The sequence below is a fragment of the Nannospalax galili genome, unplaced genomic scaffold (assembly GCF_000622305.1).
Source record: "Nannospalax galili isolate Female #2095 unplaced genomic scaffold, S.galili_v1.0 scaffold211, whole genome shotgun sequence".
NCBI lineage: Eukaryota > Metazoa > Chordata > Mammalia > Rodentia > Spalacidae > Nannospalax > Nannospalax galili.
In genome coordinates, this window is record NW_008329624.1 from 1,047,172 (window position 1) to 1,065,121 (window position 17,950).

Here is a 17,950-nt window from a genome sequence, read left to right on the forward strand (position 1 = left end):
AAAAATTTGTGGGCCAGCAAGAGGACTCAGCATTGACAGGCACTTGATGCCATGCCTGACAACCTATGTTCAATGCCTGGGATCCAGGTGGTGTAGGAAAGAACTGATTCTGCAAGTTGTTCTCTGACCTCCACAGATGTGCCAAGGTATGTGCATGCACACACACACACACATACACACACACACACACAAACACACAGACTCACACACATAGACATGCAGACACACACACACACATACACACACACACACACAAACACACAGACTCACACACATAGACATGCAGACACACACACACACATACACACAGAGATATACAGACACACACATAGACTTATACACATAGACATGTAGACACATAGACGCACAGAGACACATAGACATACACGCACACGCACACAGACTCACACACATAGACATGCAGACACACACACACGTACAGAGATATATAGACACACACATAGACTTATACACATAGACATGCAGACACATAGACGCACAGAGACACATAGACATACACACACAGACTCACACACATAGACATGTAGACACACACACACACAGATATACAGATACACACATAGACTTATACACATAGACATGCAGACACATAGACACACACACAGACTCACACACATATACACAGATACACAGACACACACATAGACATACACATAGACATGCAGACACATAGATACACAGAGACACATAGACACACACACACACACACACACACAGACTCACACACTCCCAACTTTCTATTGCTTTCTGCTGCTTTTGTGCTTATTTTCTGTCTGATCCTAAACTCTCCAAGGTACAACTAAACCATCCAGATCCACAGACAAAAATCCAAGCACTCTCAGCTACCTCCAACTGATTCTACTATGGTAGGTTTCTATCATCAAAGAGACTCAGAGAAAGAAAGTATGAAAGAAAGTATGAACAGCTTGAGAGCTGTTCCATTTGGATAAGTGTCCTCTAGGCCCTTGTTCCAATTTGGTACCTGTCCTTTAAAGTCCCACATGTTTCAGGTTCAATCCCCAGTTCCCAGCACTATGGGGAGATGGTAGAAGTTTAGGAGGTGGGACTTAGGGGAGGAAGTGAGGTCACTGGATTTGGTGGGGTCCTTGAAGTGGATATACAACCCTGGTCCTTTCTTTTGTCTTTGCTTCTAGGCCACTATGAACTAAGCAGTTCCCTGTGAAACATGAGATCTGTTTTGTCAGACACCAGAGAGACGCGTAGCAAAGACTGTGGCTGGAACTTCTGAAACCATGAGTCAAAAGAAATTGTTCTTATTTAAACATTGATTTATCCTGGGTGTTGTGTTACAGTAATAGAATGCTGACTAACACAGGAGTTATGGGAATTTTCAGCTTCAATTTCTAGATTTCTAAAGAACTCACTCTAGTCAGACTGTGGGTCATTTAGTGGCTAGCCTATACATGGGGCTGCCTGCTACAGTCACTTTTTGCTGAGAGAAAATAAAATTCGTTCTAAAAATGAGACAGCAAAGATTAGCAACATCATGCCATTGTTAACAGTCTGCAGGAATAAGCCAGAACTTTCAGCATGTTCAGGGAAAAGAAGGGAAGGCTTTTCTTCTTACATGAGGCAGAAGACAGACACAGTAACGACCATAGGAAACTGGCTCTGACAAAGCCTGGTGGTCATCCAGAGGCCAGAGTCTAAGGACTGGGTGTCTATCCACAGCCTGCTCCAGAGGATATTTATCTGTGGCTGAGGAAACAGCCAGGAGCCTGGGAGAGTGAGAGTGATTGAGGAGCCAGCGACCCTTGTGTCTGCAAGCAGGGCCAGAGAGGGAGTAGCCTGCAGAGGCAAGGATTTTAGCTGCACTGGGAGCTTTGGCCTTTTCAGTGGAGACCCAAGAGACTGCCTGTCAAACAGGAGTCTCAGGCTAGAACTGCTGAGCTGAGAGAGCTGAGGAATCCGGAGGGGTGGGAGAAGGGGATAGATGAGAAAGGGGAAAACTCAACTGGCTCCCACAACAGTCCTAGAAAGACACAGAAAGAGAGAAGGGAACTAGGGCTCTGAGGGAAGAAGAAAGAAACCTGTCTCTCCACATCTATTTCCCCCTGGACAGCATGCTGTGGCTATGCACGTTTTTGAAATATTCATTAATTCAGCTTTACAAATAAGAAAGTAGATTTCTCCGCATTTCCCCCTGATTCCATCCTCCCTGGTCCCAATTGTACTTCATTCCCTGCTTTGTGAACCCACTGTGAAGGGCACGGAGGAGCCCAGCAGAGGAATGGCAGGATGTGCTGCCTGCCGCTTCTTTGCCCTCTCTCCCTTTTAAAAATCCCCCGACAGAGCTCCTTTCCTTCAGTAATCCTCCATATTCCCTCAGGAGCCACGTTAAGATTTAATTGTGAAATTTGCATAGTAACTCAGCAAATAAATCCTCCCGTCTCTCATAGACCTTTCACGGCAGAGGGCCATTTTAGTTATAAATCACTTATTTCGAGATCTCAACTGCATCAGCATTTTGCACCTCTTGAGGGAAGTGGAAAGGGGGAGCAAATCCAATGACACGCGGAGTTAGCGTTTGGCTTCAGCTCTCTGTGCAGGGCAGTGGGAGGCAGAGGCTGGGTGAGGGAGTGGCTAACGAGGGCCATCTTTGCACCTGCTGCTTCTCTAAGGAAAATCTGCCTGGTAGCAGCCTGGCCCTAACACCCACCTCAGGAAGCTTTACACAGCCCTTCCCCTGAGCTATGGAATCTAAAGCGACGTGTAGAAACTGCTCAGGCCTGTGACAGCACTTGTTCTGTTTATACCCAAACCTGCTAAAGCTAGATGGTCACAGTGAGATGTATAGGACTGAATCTGGCAAGCCACTGTCCAAGAGGGTCATCAAGATCACAGAGGAGAATGTGCCCCGTTTAGTCTAAATTCCACTGGAGTCTTGAGCTCCATGGGGAAATCAATGAAAGGAGTTTTTTGATTCCTTCCTCTTTTTTCAGACTGCCAACACCATGACAGAAGGTTTTGGAATGTAAACAACCTGCTTTTTCAAATCAGATTAAAACCATTTCACCAGAGTCCAGAATTCCTAAGTTCTGTTTGATTTTAGGATTGCAAGGAGAGCTTCTCCTTTCTAGGAGGCATCCAATAGGAGCATGACTTAGGTAATAAAGGGCAGGCATAGAGTCTTGTGTGGTGGTAAAAATGTCAACAGAGCCAGGCCTGGTGGCACACGCCTTTAATCCCAGCACTCAGGAGGCAGAGGCAGGTGGATCTCTGTGAGTTCAAGGCCAGCCTGGTCTGCATAGTGAGTTCCAGGCCAGCTGGGGCTGCAGGGAGACCCTGTCTCAAAAAGACAAAAAAAAAAAAAAAAAAAAAAAAAAAAACAACAGAGACCTGCCTCAAGGAAAGTGGAAGATGAAGATCAACACGTAAGTTGTCCTCTGACCTCTACACATGTGCTGTGACAGAGAGAGAGAGAGAGAGAGAGAGAGAGAGAGAGAGAGAGAGAGAGAGGCAGAGAGAGAGAGAGACAGAGACAGACAGAGACAGACACAGAGAGAGAGGACATCTTTTAAATGTTGGATTCTCTAAGAAGGAAACCATAGCAAACCTCTTGAGGAAAGATACTTAACTGGATTATGAGAGGTTAAACTGCTAATAAGCCAAGGTTTCATAATCTCCTTCTAAGGAATGCTGCTACGTTTTAAGGAAATGTTTACAAAGAGCAAACAAGGAGTTTTGTGCAGAAAACTGGTACTCACCTAAAAATTTGAAGATTGCTGATCAAACGCAAGCCCTGTAGTCATATTTCTTTCAAACAACTGATTGCAGCTCCTTATTTATTCTGTAGCTGATCAAAACATAGTGCCCTAATTTTCAAGTTATGCTTGTCAGCCCCAGGAGCTCAGTGGAAATTTAAATTCCATAGCTGAACCAACAAGTCAGCATCTCTCTGAAGATGCATATCTTCTCCTTGACACACCACAAGCAGGCCTTCCTACAAGAATTTCCTTTCCTTTTCCTTCCCCAGTCTCCCATTTGACTCAATAGAAGATTCTCTGTTATGGTTGGAGACCCTCTCTTCCCCCGATTCACAAAGTACATAAATGAAATCCCAAGAAAATGCTATTAGAAAGAACAGTTTATAATGAATATAACATACACACGCACACACACACACACATATGTATATCTGACTAGATAAATAATATTGATTAAAACTAACATCAGACTTATGAATGGAAGAGCAGAAATTTCTATCAGAATCAGAACGAAGAAGAGGTCACTACTCTACGCCATGATTAGATTTTTTTTGCTTTGGAAATCATAACTAATGCAATGAAACAGAAAAAGTCAAATATGTATAAGCATCAAAAAAGAAATATTATAAGTTACAGTAGTCCAGTTGGCCCCAATTTTGTACAGTTTCAGTTATCTGTGGCCAGCTGAGATTTAAAAATATTAAAAATTTCAGAAGTTAACTGTTCATAGGTTTTAAATCACATGCTGTTCTGAGGCGTGTGATGGAGTCTCAGTCCAAGGTTCTGCCCTGATGGGGTGTGGTCAGCCTCCTTACCATCATACCCACCCCACGTACAGCACTGCAATGGATGGCTTTAATGTCAACTTGCTGCAAATTAGAATCACCTGAATCAGGAGCCTCACTTGAGGGATTTTCCTAATTGCCTTAATTGATGTGGGCACCCAGATGTGGGCAGCGTCTTCTGGTGGCAGCCCTGACTTAAAGGGGCATGGCAGAGGGAATATATTTACCTTTTCTCCAATTTGGCCTTCCTTTTCCCCAGGAGATTTATCCTATTGCTGCTGTAGATGATTCATTCCTTCACTGATGTCAGAACTGCATTTCCAGGCCTCTAGCCTTGACTGAGGACCAGAGGCTCTCTAGGAATCCTCCAGAGCTTAGGTACCAGACTGGGACTACTGAAGCACCTGGCCCAATGATTTGAGCAACTACTACATTGTAGACCTCACCAGTGTGGGCCAGCCACTGTGGGACTACTCTGACTGCTGAGGGACAGCCTCAAGGACACCAAGCAACTACTAGGTCTTTTGGGCGTGAGACAATTGTTACTATTTTAAAGTAAGTTGAATAAGCAAATTCCACATATATATATATATTTATATATATGGAATATATGAATATATTCATTCTATCAGCTCTGTTTCTGTGGAGAACCCTGACTAATTGAAGCATCCAGTCATGAGTCACAGGGCAGATAGACAACTGTAGTCTCACAGTACTTACGTTCACTTAAAGCACAAAACAGTAACGTGAGCAATTCAGATGTGGCAAACAGAAACTGTAAAACACTTCCTTTAAGTGAAAGATGAAAAACTTTGAGTTAATAATGAAAAGGAAAAACCTCTACAATGAAGTCAAAATTTTTGGTAAGAATGAATGTGTTTGAATTGTGTAGAAAGAAATTCCTGATACCATAGTATCACACCCCAAGTTACAAAAGTTATGGCAACAGTGCCTGACAAATGTTCAGTTAAAATGGTGAAGGGATCCAATTGGTAGATTCTAGCACTACCCATGGATTCAAACATCCACTGTCATCTTAGAATATATTCCTTCTTGATAAGGGTTAATAAGACTGTATGCCTACACAATCCAAAATAGTTCACCTAAAATCAACAGGAATCGATGTCAAGACAATTGGAAAGAAAGATAAAAATAAGGCATTCCATTCATCTAGCAGAATAAATGAAACATCAGAAAAACAGGAAGTGGCAGAGAGAGCTGTATTGCAAAACCCCAGAAGGCCTCACTATTCCGAACCCCAGGAGCAGAGCATGGGACTAGGACAGAAGCCAGAAGACAGGAAGATCATTTGAACTCAGAAATCATGGAACTCTTTTGCCCCTCACTGCTGTTCCAGCCAGCAGGACGTTCGACTACTGGGCATTAAATACCACCATACCTTCATGAATTTATGATATAAAAAGACTTTGGATTTTGGTTTCAAAGCACATTGCCTTCATTTCGGTGATCTCAAAGCTTAAACACTACTTCTCCCCATCTGAGGGAGTCCACAGCTTTGTTCGCGTTCAGGACAAAGAGGGTGGAGAACTGGCTTCATCTAATAATAATTTCAAGGTAACCTGAGAAAGAAAATCGTGAAAGGAAAAAGCATACAAGCCAGACCTGGGAACACAATGCAAAGAAACAAGTCAGTAAAGAAACTGAAGAAAACATCAAAGCAGCGATAGCCTCATTAGCGTTCTTGAAAAAATTAAAGATATATTTACAAAAGGAAAAAAGATACAACAAAAACAAAACCAGGGATGGGTGACTGTTCAGTTGGCAATGTGTTTACTGTTCATGAGGAATTGAGTGTAATTCCCAGAACACAGGTAAAAACACCAGGAGTGATGATGTGTGTTTGTAATCCTAGCACTGGAGAGGCAGAGTCAGGTGGACCCCTTGTGTCCCTGGCCAGCCAGCCTGACTGAACCTTTGAACTCCAGGCCAAGGAGAGACCAGGCTTCATAGGAAACGAAGTATGACACCCAATGAATGAGATCTGAAATTGACCTCTGGCCTTCACATGAACATGCATTTGCATATGTACTCTCACTACACACACACACACACACACACACACACACACACACACACAAGAAAGAGAGAGAGAGAGAGAGAGAGAGAGAGAGAGAGAGAGAGAGAGAGAGAGGAGGGCAGGAAAACAAGTAAGCCTCTGGCCAAAAAAAAAAAAAAACAGCTTTAAAAGACATCACTTCAGAAGAGTTAAAAGGTAAAATCATCTTTACACACAAAAAAAGAAATGGAAAAAAATGAGATTCATGCTCATGGCAATATTGATCACTTCAGGAAGTAGAATGCTAAGAGGAAGTGCGGAATGGGAACAGAGTAAACAAAATGGAGGTCACTGAAAAGGATCATGATCAAGATTCCTTGGAGACTTGAGGACACATTTGTAGTCCTGACACTATATTCAGAATGAGGCTGTGACCTGGATGTTCCTCTGATAAGTCATGGTCCCACCTCCTTCCAATGCTTTGCAGAGCCACCACCATATTGGACACCAGGAAGACTAGGGGTAGGAGATGGATGGCCTGTGCATTTTATTAAATATGGAAAAGAAAAAGCCTATAAGAATCCGTGTTTTTGTAAGTCAACTGTTCCAAAATGTCATATAAACTATTAAAAATTCAGATAGGACATCTTATGTCAGTTTGTTAGCCCTGAGGCCCATTTCTCTGTGCCTTTCCTTGTGTCTGAATAGACACACAGGATTACCAGGCATTCTATAGAAGCTGTAACGTGAAAGACAGACAAAACCAAGCAAATCAAGATGAACTCAGAAAGGAAGGGCAAGAACACTTCTAAAAATAATCTCTGTGAGAGAAAAGAAGACATTACATCAACTACATCAAATAAGATCAGTAATCTATAAAATTAATATTCAGTGAAGAATAAAAATGCCCTAGACATTAAATTATGATGGAAAAAGACAAAACATTCATAGAAAGAATGAAAAAACATAACCTTAGACCATTTCCAAGGAAGTAGAATGAAAAGACAAAGAAATGACTACCATCAGGGATATAAAATTATATTGGCACAAAGTGTTTCAAAATCTAAGTATTAGAAGCTTTAGGAACAAAAGATAGAGAATATAAAGGAAATATAATGAAAGCTCTTGGTATTCATTTCTATCTTAAGAATTACAACAGAGGGCGATGAAGTACTTGCCATGCACGTATAAGGACCTGAGTTCAAATCTCCAGAACCCCTGTAAAACCAGGCATAGTAGTACCTGTCTGTAAGCTCAGGGCTCCTACTGCAAGATGGGAGGCAGACATAGAAGAATCCCTGAAGGCTTGTGGTCAGCTAACCTAGCATGTAGGGTGTCAGCAACAAGATACCCTGTCTCAAACAGATGGAAAGCAAAGACTGACCCCCAAGGTTTTGCGGTATATTTCACAGGAGAAAGATTTTCTATTGCACAGACAGGCATCCACAGGTATCCTATGGCAATTACATGCCCAAATTCACACACATAAATGCTCACACAGGCATATCCACATGTACACACACACACACACACACACACACACACACACAAAAGAAATACCACAGAGTCCACTCCAATACAAAATACCCTCACCACTTTATTTAGTTTTGAGATTGTTTCATAACGTATGAGAAATTTCTGGGGTTGGTGGCCAAAGCAAGCCGCATGTGAAAGGTCTCGAAATATGAGTTGTAATTTGCATCTCCAAGTCAGCACTGGAAACTAAAGACATGAAGGCATTCTTTTAACTTCCTATAGAAACCTATTTCTAACCTAGAATTCTGATGCATTTCCTAATCCAGAGGAATGCAGTAAGATATTTTCAGATGATACAAACAGGAGCTTAGTGAACTAGAAGCTGTGCGTTATGAAACAAGAAACAGAGTAAGAGAGGAGACCCATGGACAGGATTCAGTGAATGCTGGAGAGAGGCATGGAGAGTCTTCCGATGCAGGTCCAAGGAAGACTTGAGAGGACATGCACAGGAGATGCAGAGAAGCACCAGTCCATGTGAAGGCAGGGAGAACTTCTGCAACCACACAGACGGATTTGATGTGTTGAGAACAGTTTACAGTTGCATTGGTCGTGTAGGAATGAATGAATGAGATGTTTGCAGAAAACTAAATGGAATAACAAACAAGTGATGGCAGTAAAAAATGTCCAAGGGAAGTAGAAATTACCAGGAATTTTGAATCCTTGATTCAAGGGTGAACAATGTTTTATGTGAACTCTGATCCGCCTAGGGTCAACATTTTGCATCATGATCAAACTCCAGGGAAGCTGGAGATCTGTGTAGTAGGAGAGGAGATTCTGGGGAGCTGTGTAAATTTTAAGTTTGGGGAGATGACCTCAGCATTCAGGAGAGAAAGACTCCCAGGCAAAGGAACTAGTAGACCTTGTGGACAGCAAGTGGCCCTGTCCATGCTGGTACAAAACAGTCTCCGTGAGTGCTACTAAACACAGGTGCCTGTTATAGACACAGGTGTAATCAAGTGTCTCTAAGAATGTTCCAAGTCTGGGTATTTTCTCAAATATCCCTAATCCCACTTCATAAAGTCTTTACAAAACAGCAGCCTCTGAGATTGTCTATGCCTCTTAGGGTTACTTTCACTCATACATTCGTCAAGCCTCTTACAAGACACATCTTAGTTTTTCACTGAGCCCTTCGCAGAAAGCCAGCATCATGGACTTTGTTTCCATCCACTGTGGGAATCAGAGTCGTAACTAGAACTATCTAGGTAATCAGTAAAGAGTCAACTTAATAAAGAACAGTAAATTTAGTCCTCACTGGATGTTTTTGCTTAAGGAGTTGGTGATTATTTATTATAGGGTTATTCTTTCTGGCTTTGTTGGAATATAATTGACGAACAGTTTGTAGATATTTAACACACACAGTGTGTTGATTTGATAGATGTATACATCGTGAAATGATTATCACAATCAAATTAATCAACATATCACCTCACAGAATTACTACAGTTTTGTATGGTGGGAACATTTCAAGATTGACTTTTTTAACAAATTTCAATGAGACAATACAATATTATAACACAGAGTCACCACTCTGTAAATACCCCAAATTTGTTCAGTTTATATTTTATATCTGAAAGCTTGTCACACTTGAGCAACACCTCTAGGATTTATTGCTTCTTTTTAATGACTTCGGGCTTAGTTTATTCTTTCTCAAGTTACTTGAGGTATAGGTTGTTTGTGTAAGAGCTTTTTCTTTTGTTCATGTAGACAATTATTTCTATTAACTTCCCTCTTAGGGATGCTTTTGCTGCGTCTTATAAGTTTTATTATGGTTTGTCTCCATTTGTATTGAATTTTCATTATTTTTAAACTATTTGATGATATTCAGATCTCCTCCCCTATCCACACCACTCCTTCCTGCCCCCACCCAATTTAATGTACTCTATTATAGAGTCTGATTTGTGTTTCCAAATGTCCTTCAGTGTGGGTCCATCATCTGAATCCTGGTTAACTTACCAACAGTCCCATCCCTATAAGAGACTGTCTCTCCCTCTCCCAGCTGCCATCAGTTGCCACAATTTCCTTAGGTTGGGATGGAATTTCTTATCCTCGTCCCCACATCTACAGTAGGATTTTGTCTGCTTTGAGCTTACACAGGAGTTGTGCATGCCATCACCATCGCTGTGAGTTCATATGAGTAACTGAGCAGCTGTCTGGAAAACTCTGTTTCTTTGTGGTCATCTACCACCTCTGGCTCTTGCAATCTTTCCACCCTCTCTTCCACAACAGTCCCTGAGACCTGGGGGGCAGAAGTTTGATAGAGCCGTCCTATTCAGGGATGAGCACTCTGCAGTCTCTTGTTCTCTGCCAGTTATGGGTTTCTATGCTGGTGTCTCCATTTCTATTTGTGCCAAGATACATTGCAATTTCCCATTTTATTTATTCCATCACCAAGCTGTTATTAAAAATGTTGTATAACTTCCATATATTTGTGAATTTTCCAATTTTGTTCCTGTCATTGATTTCTAGTATTATATCATTGTGAGCAGAAAATATATTTGATGTTATTTCAATATTATTAAATCTGTTAAGTCTTGTTTGTGGTTCAATATCTGTATATGATATATATGGTCTTAATACATATATTGTAAATTATTATAACAAATTAAATTACTATTTATTTCTATAGTGCTTCCTTTTTGATTGTTTTATATTTTGATTTGAAAACAATAGAATAAATGCAAAAACTACAATTTGCTATTCTTTAACTTAGTTGCTCTGATATGGAAGAAAAGTCACACACTTGCAAATTTCACAGGACTCCGTTACCATAATGAATTGATATGTCTATTGTATCATAAGATACAACTTCTCATTCAATTCGAGTCAAGGTGTAAACTTTTAGAAAATGCTAAGGGTTTGCTGCCAGTTATAATTATATTATAGTCATTTAATACATTCTATCAAAGAACAGAAACATTCAAGCATAAAAATTAATGATATATTCTTATATCACTTGTATGCTAAACAATATTTACTAAATTTATGAGGCTTCTGCTTTAGAGATTAAAGTAGAGAACAAACAAAGGAATTCTGATGAGAGCGTCTTGGACTGATATTGGAGAAAAGATAAAACCTAAAACAGCACAAATCTGCTCAGCTAACATGACACAAGGCCCACTTGGATATTTCCTGAGAAAGGCAATTCATTTTTGGAGTAATGTTTCCCCCCCAGACCACTCCCTTCCAGATTATGAGTAGAAAACCCAGTCAGAATGCATGCAAATTTGGGGTACACATGTGGTTATGAATGTGAGAGTGTTTGACTTCAGTGATTTTTGCTTTTGCATTACACTAATTAGGTACGGGGCAGTTCTGATTGTGATGAGCTCGTTCCATTTGATCTTAGATTTCCTAGGAGACACATTAATTAAAGCAATTCTCCTTCCTCAGGAACAGAAACTTTGCAGAGAGTAAGTGCATCCCCTCCACTCTTATCCTGTCACATACTCGATACTGACACAGTACTTCCCTCTTGAGAACAAGATTGGCAGCAAAATAAATAAATAAATAAATAGTCATAAATAGCATTGCAACCCTGGTAAAGTTGTCTGAGCAATTTTAGAAAATTCCAAGTAGTACACATACAACAAATCACCAATGACTCAGAAACACATGAGATGACAAATCTTTCTATAACCACAGGGAGAAAAACACTTTCAAAGAAAAACTTTCTAAATGTAATGCATAAAACCATCTGCAAATGCTTGAATTAAACACCATACGATAAACAGAAGCAACAAAACTAGGTATGTGTTATTCCTTATGTATCTACTTGGGGCATCACTCAAAATAGGGAATTTTTGTGTTTCACGAAAACTAGTAACAAACATGACAGAAATCCACGTGGCAACTAGTCGGGAGCCCAGTGTAGATAACAACATGGTTTATGTGCTCTGTGTCCTGTAACAAACTCCCCTCCAGCCTCAGAAGAATGACAGCATCAAAGTGCAACAGCAAAATCTAATTCCTTTTCTCCTCTACTTTGTCTCTTCACTTCCTCCCTGTTTCCGCCATTACCATCAATACCCTCATAGACATGCACACTCTGCCTTGAGGTGCCAGACCAGCAGGGACGAGGCAGCCATCCGAGGAACCGGAGACTCTAACATGGTACCCATCTAGGTTTGACTCACATGTTTTGACACTTCTTATCTATGCTTTCTTAAGCAGTGTCTAACCATAGCTCCTAATCTACAAAATGTAAATGATAATATAGATTTTTAGCCAGTAAGTCAATCAATGCACAGTTCTTAAAACGGTATTCTCTGTGGTAGCCATTCATTACGACCAGTTCCAATCAAAAGTGCACTCTTCCCTCAGCCCCCTCAGCACACTTTTAAGACTGAGGATGTGTATTGCAGGATGGGAAGCAAAAAAGAGAACCAGAAATTTCATCTATGCCCATTAATTTTGCAGAAACACACTGTCTCCTAAGCTGGAAACCGTCTCTATCTGTCTCTCTTAGCTTTGTCTACCAAGTCTACCATAATCACAGGATAACGATGTACCATATCAGTCATGACTTGAGTTAGTCATATTTAGCTATTAACTGTTTCTTTTAGACTGATATCCATTTAGTTTGATATTTAAAGAAATAGAAGAGGTAGGAAGAAACAAACGAGAAGTTTGCCTGTTTACTTAGGGATCTTGATGCCAAATCTGCAACAGTTACTAATCTTTTGCATTCATTCATCTGCCAGTTCCTGAGAATGGATCAGATTATTAAACATGACCCTTTCAAATCTAGAATGGTCATAGAGGTGTTAAATTGTAAAGGCTCAGGTACAAACCTCCAAAGTATGTTTTTTGTTAGAAGTTGCACAATAACAAGAAAGTAAATTAAGGTTACAGGGGCTCATCACCCTCTTTCAGAACTGAGACTTGGACAGCTATAAGGAAGACTTGCTAAGTCTCTCTGAAGTCCTTACTTGCCATCAACTTTGGTTCATTGTAGTTCTGAAATTGTCAAGAAACCACTGCACTCTGTTTATAAGGACATCTGGGCATATCTACATGGCAGGTCACCGGAAAACTTACTGAAAAGACAGCATTCTACGTCTTGCTCTATTTCTGCAGTAATTTATAAAGAAAACTAATCATTCTCATCAGCTTGCCTCAGAGACAGTCATACAAGCAATTTTACCAGAAGGTTTTAGAAGTCCAAAATAAATAAAGATGGATGGGTGCATGAGGGCACAGCACTGGCTATTATTGTTGCTAGATCTGTTCATCTGTTGAAGGCACAGCACTGGCTATTATTGTTGCTAGATCTGTTCATCTGTTGAAGGCTTAGCTCCCAATGTAGCAGTATTCAGAGGCAGAGCTTTTGAGAAGTGAAGACTCTAGCATAATCAATGGATTAATCCATCAATCCATTAATGGATTCATAATTTGATCCCATTATTAGGAGGTGATGGGAAATGGAATTTGGTTGGAGAAAGTAGGTCACGGGGGCATGGCTTTGAAGAACATTTTGTCTCTGCCTTTCTCTCTCCTTCCTAACTACCAGGAAGGAAGAAGCCTTGATCAACTATGCTCTATCTGTTATGATGCTCTGCCTCACCTCAGGCCCACGATGGTGGGTCTAGGAGGCCAAGACCGAACTTTCTAAGGTTGAGTCAAAGTAAATCTTTCCTCCTTTCAGCCGTTTCTCTTGGGCACTTGTTAGACTAATGGAAACGCTGACTAACAGCTGGTCTGACCAAAACTGTTGTGGCACTTACCTAGTTGAAGAAAATAGGAGTCTGAATTGGAAGACGAGATCCTGATTATGACCCTAATAAGAGCTGGTGCAATATGCCCTTTGCTAACTTGTTCAGAAACTAGGGGCAGTGTGATTCAAGGGAAAGCCTTGATAGAAGGACTTAAGGGGCTTATTATTCCTTTGAAACCAATTTTCCCACCCCCATTGCTTACCAGGATCAGCACACCACACACTAGTACCCAACCTCCTGGTGATATCTCACTGAAAATGTCTTTTGGCTCCAAGTCAAATTCATGTTGATGGCTAGAAAGAGATATAACTTGTCATAAAGCCATGCCAAGATTGTTTCTAGCCTAAACATTCCTTTTTCTAAATCTAGGCACCTGGGTTTGGGATGTCCTTAGATAAAAAGTGACAAAGATTAAAGATACACAGGCCTGCTGCTGCAGAATTTCACATTATATAGACATGGTGTTTCAGAGTCCTTTTTTAAGGTAGAGTGAATTCAACTTTCTAAATGCCCTGGGCTGTGTTTATCTCTAAGGATCTTTGGGGAAAGTGTAAGGTCTATAAATCTGCTTTTCTGCTTCCTTAGCTGAGGGTTTAGGGATGCATTAACTACCCCCTTGGAAATCTGCCACAGAACAGGCCTTCCCCAGCATTAACTTGTATGAGTAGGGAGGAGTCTAGGAATCCAGGATGCTAACAATTGGGCTATCATACACCTTAAAATATGTTTTCTATTATAAAACCATGCTTATGTCTGCATTACAGGATTGTGATTGCTTAGCTTAGAGAATTTTTCTAAAAACGGCTTTCAAAAATATAGAGCTAAAAGAAAAATGAATGCAAAAAATGAGGGCTTCCAAAAGAATTTAGCGAGTTGAGGGGAAATTTGGTGACTGTGGTAAGGGACCATGTAAAGTCCCACTGTGGATTTTTAGAACTGGTTAAGAAACAGAAAGTCAGGAGCAGAAATCAATGGTTATTTCTCAGCCCCTGACAAAGTTAATAGCTGCTTCCTTAAGAATCTGATTACAGCTAATCCTCCAGTGCTAATTTCCTTCAATATATTTATTAACAACCTGGAAGTATAAAATGTGCTGGTACACAGAAAAATTGCGAAGAGGGCAGAAATGACTCACAGAGATGGAGGAGAGGGATGAGCTTAGCTAAAAGAAGGTGGTGCCATGTTAGGAAATAGTTCCAATCATCTTCCCCAAATCCCTTAAAGCGAATAAGAGATATTAGGCTAGAGCTATCACATGTTGGAAAAGCACAACCCACCTTGATCCTAAGGTCCAAATTCAGTTTAAACAAGACACAGCAGAATTCAGAATTAACCTGAAAAGGATGACCCAGGTAATAAGAGAAAAAAAGCTTAGACTTGCTGGTCTGGGGAGGGACCTGAGCAGACAATAAGTTCAACAGGATGCACTTGGCTCTATGAAGTAGAGTGAAAAATTAAATATGATTTCTATAGGTTACTTGTACTTTGAATGGCTCTTGCTAATATAGCTATTCTGAACTACTGGATTACGCCTACAAGAATCAGTGGATCCGTTCCAGGACTCTTTCCTATTAATAATCAGTTATCAACAGAAGAGAGTGTGTTGAAAACAAACCAATGCAAAATTTCCTCAGGGTTTCCTCTTTCTCTTCTATATACTTCTGAGAATTTATAGGACCTCACAAAAAGGACCATGCTCAAGTACTCTGTTTTCCTACTAGCCCAATATTGTTGAATTAATCTTTTTGATCCTCTGACTTTACAATTAACAGCACTAGGCAGTGGGCAGTGTTTGGGGTTTCACATAAGAGAGAGTGAAGAAAGGAAAACTTCACATAGATAAATAGATCTAGTTACCTTTGGCAATATGTAGTAAAAAATAGGGACTGTCAGAATAAAAACACACAAACCAACTGAACCTGAGAGCACGGACCTGTAATCCCAGCTACTCAAGAGGCAGTGATAGGAGGAGAATAAATTTAAGTCCTGCCTGGACTACAGAGTCAGTTCAAAACCAGCCTGGACAACTTAGTGAGAACTGTCTAAATCAATTTTTTAAAAGGCTGGGGACACAATTCAGTGGTACAATACTTGTCTAGTATTATAAGAACTCTGGGTTCACTCTGGTACACATACACACACATACTGATACACAAACATAGTTGAGCTAAATTTATTCCAAATTTAGAGACAGAAATTAGGCTTAAATAGTGGGTTATAAGTGAGACTATATTTAACCGTTTATTTTCTTATAGATTGGACCTCAAAACAATACATTTACCACTGTTGGAAATATCAAAATAAATTTCAAAGAACAGTGCCACACCAGAACCATAGCTTTTGATTTTCCAAATACTATACTTTCTCCATGACAATGTATTTCTTTGTTTTTATTTAATAAAAAACTTTCCACTGGGAAAATTATTTTAAACTAGAATAGTTTATTTTTAAAAAAATATTCAGTTAAGTCTCTAAACAAATGCTTAAAGGGAATCAAATTTTAATTGCAGAACAAGTCTAAAATTTCCTACTATATTAAAAAGAGGCTCCTGGATGTTTCCTCGGGAGCCCACCACAGGAAGCGAGTTTCTTGATAACTCTCTGATGGACCTTACACTTTCTCTAGTCTTGGCCACTGTGAGTATCAGGCCGATAGGAGAAGAGTGTATCTCTGGGTGTGTCTGTAAGGACATTTCCGAAGATGATTAACGGAGTAGGAGTAGGGAGGACTCACTATGAAAATGGACAGCACCACCCCATAGCCTGGGAGCAAGGGTGGATTAGATTAGGAAGGAGAAGTAGAACAAATCCAGTAGCACAGGCATATTCCTCCCCCCCTCCACTGCCCCACACGTTCCGGCTCTGCTCTGCTCTGCCACATCCTTTACAACAGTATCTCAACTTTGTGTCTTGCTGTGATAAAATACCACGAAAAAAATGGAGGAAGGGTTTATTGGCTCTCAATTCCAGGATGCTGTCCCCTATTTTGGAATCGTCAAGGAAGTGGGAACAAGAAGCAAGTGGTCATCGCACATCTACAGTCAGGAGCAGGGCAGGGGACTAACGCCTTTCTACTAGTCCTCAACCCCCTCTCACTCTCAGACACTTTAGAATCCCTTCCCTGGGGAACGTAACCACCCACAGCAGAAGGGTCTTCTCTCCTCAGTTAGCATAATCAAGGCAATCCCCAGAGACGTGCCCACAGGCCAACCTAGACTAGACATTCCCTCACTGAGACTCCTCCAGTCCATTGCACATTGTGTCACTGACAATTAAAACTAAGCATCAAACAAGGTCAAACAAAACCTCTGAAACAGTGAACCAAAATCAATCCTTCTTCCTTTACAGTGTTTACTTCTGTTTTTCTCAAAGCAAGGAAATCTGACTACCACAAGGGGAGTCCTATAACTTTCCACCTGTAGACTATGAGACTCTAATTTGTGATCAAGTATGTCCTGAGTACAAGGATTTACCAGACCATGGCTGAGACCAAGAAGTCCCTAATGCAAGAAACAGCAAAACAACCATATGTAGGAGTGTTTAGCATTTAAGAAAAAAGGGAATTATGCAGAAAGAGAGGCATCAAAATCAACAACAGGATCTGAGCCATCATGTGCGTACAATCTGAGGTGCAAAGGTGCAAAATAATTTCTCTAAAAGTCACACATAAAAATATGGCAGACCTAGGATTCAAGTCTAAGCTGGTCAACCTCAAAATGAATGTTTACTTCATGAGATCTTTCATGTAGTGGAAGGCTAAGGTCCTTTCTTCAATGGGAAGCCTACTCAGGACATGGAGATAAAACAGCTGTGTGGCTCCTGGGCTGCAGAGGAAGAGGCTGAATGGGAAAAGAACCATCAACTGCCACTTAATGACTGTCCATGGTGAACACAGTACCCAAGAGAAAACACAGATCATCAAGTTTAATAGTTCTGATCAATAAGTGCATGTTGAATTAGTTGGATTCCCAGATGGATATGATGACCTTTAGGTCATTAGAAGATCAACAGTCTAATAATGGGACACTACTGCCATTATTGAAGAGTAGAGAACTCAGATCCTGAGGAGGATTTCTCCAGAACCCCCCCCCCCAGAGAGAGAGAGAGAGAGAGAGAGAGAGAGAGGGAGAGAGATCAATTCACTCGGAC